Source organism: Spermophilus citellus, assembly GCF_964194105.1.
Source record: "Spermophilus citellus genome assembly, chromosome: 17".
NCBI classification, from domain to species: Eukaryota; Metazoa; Chordata; class Mammalia; order Rodentia; family Sciuridae; genus Spermophilus; species Spermophilus citellus.
Window position 1 is genome coordinate 41,580,290 of NC_138199.1, and position 5,476 is coordinate 41,585,765.

The 5,476-nt window shown below is 35.2% G+C and overlaps 1 long non-coding RNA gene across 1 annotated transcript in view; it reads left to right on the top strand.

The window, feature by feature from the left end:
- Positions 1 to 5,476, top strand: part of LOC308635743 — a 573,614-nt gene that overhangs the window by 501,613 nt on the left and 66,525 nt on the right. The window lies entirely within an intron of this gene.

The window sequence follows — 5,476 nt, forward strand, 5'->3', positions numbered from 1 at the left end:
AGATCCTTCTGGCTCAGCCTCCCAAGTGGCTGAGATTACAAGTGTGTGCCACAGATCCCAGCCCGGTCCTGGAATTGAACCCAGGGCCTCATGCATGCTAGGCTAATATGCTATTCTACTGAACTATATTCCCAGCCCAAATTCATTTTTGGTTATTTATTTATTGATTTTTGTGGTCCTGGGGATTGAACCCAGGGGCTCTCTACCCTTGAGCCACATCCCCAGCTCTTTTTATTTTTTGAGACAGGGGCTCACTAAATTGACAAAGCTGGCCTAGGAATTTGTGATCCTCCTGTGTCAGCCTCCCCAGTAATTTGGGATTACAGGCATGGGCTACTGCGACTGCCCCATCCCCTGCTGTTTTTGCTTCTACATATCCAAATCCTTTCTTTGAAGTAACATGAAAAATTCTGTATGTTTATTCAAATAAATTAAGTTGTGATTCTCACCTTGTAGATTATTCGAGATGTTCAGTATGTGACTTGTTCACATAAGATCATTTTTAAATTATTTGATTTATAAATCCAGCAAAAATGTAGTATATAGTATATTAACTACACACATGAATATATACAGGTTTTCCCAAGTAAATAAGATAGTTAAGACATTCTTAAAGAAAATAGGAGCAACAGAAAGTCTCATACTTTACTGAAAAGACTGTGGGTTAGTACTACCACTTGGGAAACCAGTTTGGAAGTATCTAAAAAAATGAAAAATATGTACACTTTATAATCTAGCAGTTTCATCCCTTGATAGCTATATTAGAATAACACTTGTACATATGTACATGTTCAAGAACATTCATAATGGCATATGTGATTCATAATAGTAAAAACTCTAAACTAGTCTAATGTTCATTAACAATAGAATAAATTAAATATTTTCAGGTAGCAAAATAAATGACTTCTAGCACTATAATGGTTATATGGTTAATTTGTGTGTGTGTGCACATGTGGGTGGTATTGGGAATGAAACCCAGGGACTTTTGAATGCAAGCACTCTACCACTAAGCTATATTCTCAGCCCCACATGGTTAAATCTTTTTTTTTTTTTTTTTTTTTGAGAGAGGGAGAGAGAGAGAGAATTTCAATATTCATCCTCTAGCTATCAGCGGACACAACATCCCTGTCTGCATGCGGTGCTGAGGCCCGAACCAGGCCACATGCATGCCAGGCGAGCACGCCACCCCTGGAGCCACATCCCCAGCCCCATAAATCTTAAGAATAAATGCTAATGAGCTATGCCTGGTGGTGCATGCTTGTAATCTCAACGACTCAGGAGGCTGAGGCAGGAGGTTCCCAAGTTCAAAATCAGTCTCAGCAATTAAGCAAGGCCCTGAGCAACTTAGTGACACCCTATCTCAAAAATAAAATACAAAAAGGGCTGGGGATATGGCTCAGTGGTTAAGCAACCGTGGGTTCATTACCTAGGACTCTCCTTCCTCCTCCACCAAAAAAAAAAAAAAAAAAAAAAAAAAATACTAATGAAAGAAGCCAGAAAGAAAACAATATTGTCATATCATTGATTTACATGGAGTCCCAATCTAAGCAAAATAAACCATAGTATTTAGGGATGCATACTTAGAAAGTAAAAGCCAGGAACTACTTTTTGTAATAGCAGGTCAGTGGTTATCAGTGAGGAAAAGGATAACAGTAGGAGTGGGACACAGACAGCACTTCTAAAGATTTTTATAATGTCTAATTCTCAGTGTTTACAGAAGTCTTTACTTTATAATTTGTTAATTTATGTATCTATGTTTTATTAACTTTATGTGTTATATTTCTAGTAAAAAAAAAGGTAAAAAGAAAAATACCAAAGGTTTTATTGATTTTTATTTAAAAATATAACTAAATGCACCTTGGTTGTTTACATTCTCTACCATTCAGTGTCAAAATGAACATTGGAAGCATATGATAAGCAAAGTTTAATGAAGCCATATCATTTATATAATACTCAAATAGTTACAATATAAAATCTGTCATAAAAATTACTAAAAGATGCGACATAGGGCATATTTTAATACTGGTACAATAGCAATAGCAGCTTTGCAAATGTTTATCTATTGATTTCTAATGCAGTTTTCTTATGAACTTTTATCCCACAAGAATAATCAAATCACTTAGATACACTAATACAGTATATGGTAGTTTATTGGTACTATAAACATAAGTGCCCCATAAAATATTATGTTGTTAACAAATACTCAGCTACTTTTTTTCTCAGTCATTATTTTCTTTATTTATTTATACACTTTTTAATTGTAGATGGACATGATACCTTTATTTTACTTTACTTATTTATTTTATGTGCTGCTGAGGATCCAACCCAGTGCCTTACATATGCTAGGCAAGAGCTCTATCACTGAGCCACAACTCCCAGCCCTTGCTTAATTTCATACAATATAAAAGTCGATAACATATTTAGAAAAAAATTAAAAAAAAAACTTTTACTCTTGGGGCTGGGGTTGTGGCTCAGCAGTACAGCGCTCACCTAGCACGTGAGAAGCCTTCGGTTCGATCCTCAGCAGCACATAAAAATAAAAAAATAAAAAAAGGTATTGTGTCCAATTACAACTAAAAAATAAATTAAAAACAAACAAAAAAAAGTTTTACTCTTGGAAGGCTAGGGGAGAAGGATTTCAAGTTCAAGGCCAGTCTCAAGCAACATAGTGAGACCCTCAGTGACTCAACAAGACCCTATCTCAATATAAAAAATTTAAAAAAATAATGACTAAGGATGTAGCTCAGTGGTAAAGCATGCTGGGTTCAATCACCAGTACCAAAAAACAAAACAAAACCAAAAAACTTTTCCTAGAAATAGCTATCTCTTTACTATCTGTTTTAATTTATAAACGTTCTTTAAACACAAATGTAGGTCTCATAAACAGAGTACTGCCTCTTAAGTGCTAAAAATTGTCCCCAGGTCAGCTTTCCAGTCTGGTGACTTTCTAACACTCTTATTTGGCGTTTCAAAGCAATATTTTTCTGGGGAAATAGAGGCATTTCTGGGAAATTGCTAAATTATCTTTCTAGCCTAAGCTAACTTGAGGATATTTCAAGGATATCTTTTCCATAGCTGCTTACTGTCAGACTAGAAAGTTCAGAGAAGATCTGAAATCCTTGTTTCTTATGGATGAAGGGGATCTACAGAGGAGGATATCAGCATCAAAGGTATTCCTGGGGCTGCAGATGTAGCTCAGTATAGAGTGCCTACCCTGTATAAGACCCTGGGTTTGATCCCCAGAACAGGGGGAAGAAAAAAAAAAAGCTAATCCTGTGCCTTTGTGCCTTTAGTTAAACCCACCATAATGAGAATTCTCTGTTCCATGATACTTAGCACATATGTGATGGGAATCCTGGCTGAAGCTACAGCAGACATATCTGGCAAACTGGGGGCTCCCAAATATACTCTATAACTTTGCATGGAAATGACTAATAAGATTGCTAAGTAAAATGTAAGATGCTCAATTAAATGTGAATTTTAGATAAATGATGAATAATAAAAAAAAAAAAAAGTTTAGTTTTTCAGTGCTGTGGATTGAACCCAGGGCCTCACCTGGTTGTCTGGCAACCATCTACTTCTGAACTACATTTCCAGCCTAGAGTTTCTTGCATTCCTCTTTGCCAAATCTGACAACTCTAGACTGGAAAGAAAGAAAGGAAAACAAAAACAGTGGGGTGTGCATTATTACTACTACTCAATACACAAACTAGTGAGGACAGGGAACCAGGGACAGGGACATCAAAGAATCCTTTGCAGGGTATTGTGGAAAGCTGAAGATTCACAGTGAAGTTTTCTTTATTTTTTTTTTTTATGTTGAAGTTTCATGAAATTTTTATTTAGTTATATACATATGGGCTGGGGATATAGCTCAGTTGGTAGAGTGCTTGCCTCACACAAACAAGGCCCTGGGTTCAATCCCTAGTACCACACACACACACACACACACAAAAAAAAAAAAAAAAAAAAAAAAAAAGTATAGTTATATACATAAGCAGACAGCAGATATAAAAGCAAGGAATAGAAGGACTGGGGATGTAGCTCAGTGGTAGACAACATGCTTAATAAGTGTAAGATGCTGTGTTCAATCTCCAGCACCAAGAAAAGAAACAAAAACAAAAATAAGGAATACCTCAGATTTCTGTGTGTTAGTTAGAACTACCTACCTAAGGTGCTATAAATGATACATTCTATTTTTTAAAAATTTTCTATAGTTGTAGATAGACAGAATGCCTTTATTTTGTTTATTTTTATGCTCTGCCACTGAGCTACAGTCCCAGTCCTAATTTTATTTTTAATTTTTTTTTTTTTTTTTATGTTCTTGAACTGAGGATTGAATCCAAGGATGCTTTACCATGGGGCTACATCCTCAGTTCTTTTTATTTTTTATTTTTTTTATTTTGAGAGAGGGACTTGGTAAGTTGCAGAGGCTGCCTCAAACTTCAACTCTCCTGCCTTAGCCTCCCAAACTGCTGGGATTATATGTGTGTGCTATAAAGCCCAGTGAAATACTCTAATATTTAAGGTCACATTGGGTGTTTTGCTTTACATTATTTTGGAAAATAGTTGTCTTTGGATGGGAGATGGTCTATTTTGTGTCTGTAGAAATAAAATCTGGAGCTGGGCACAATGGCACATGCCTATAATTCCAGTGGTTTGGGAGCTTGAAGCAGAAAGTTTCCAAGTTCAAGGTCAGCCTCAGCAATTTAGTGATACCCTGTGTCAAAGTAGAAAATAAAAGGCTGGGGTTGTGGCTCAAGAGTACAGCACTTGCATAGCATGTGTGAGGCACTGGGTTCCATCCCCAGCATCACATAAAAAAAAAAAAAACAAAACCTAAATAAAGCTGTTGTGCCCATTTACAACATATATATATATATTTTTCTTTTTTTTTTTTTTAATAGAAAATAAAAAGGACTAGGGATGTGACTCAGTGGTTAAGCACCTCTGGGTTCAATCCCTGGTATCAAAAAATAAAAAATAAAAAAAAAAAAAAGAAGAAAGAAACCCAGAAGGTTTTTTTTTTTTTTTTTTTTTTTTTTTTTTTTTTTTTTATAGATCAAGTTTGTAGCAATAAATGTATGAACCTTACAGGCTGAAATACTTTTCAGTTGCCACAAATAAACAGGATGAACAAGAACCATACTTATTTTCTTAATGTTATAACTAAAACTATACAGTATAAACTTGAGTTAACTAGTTAAATGTGAACAACCTCTCTAACCTAAATTGGGCAATTGCAGGATAAACACCACTTTGAAGACTACATTTTCCCATCTGGTTCTCTAACCATCATGCAAACTAGGAAATATCCAAATACTTTATACCATTGTATGTGTAGTCTCCACACATACTATATTTTCTGAAAATGGAATTACATTAGTGTATTTACACATACTTAACTACATTAAAAAAGATTTGGGTAATTTTATCTATATACTTTATGGGTCACCACATGGAGTTGGCAGAGTTGGTA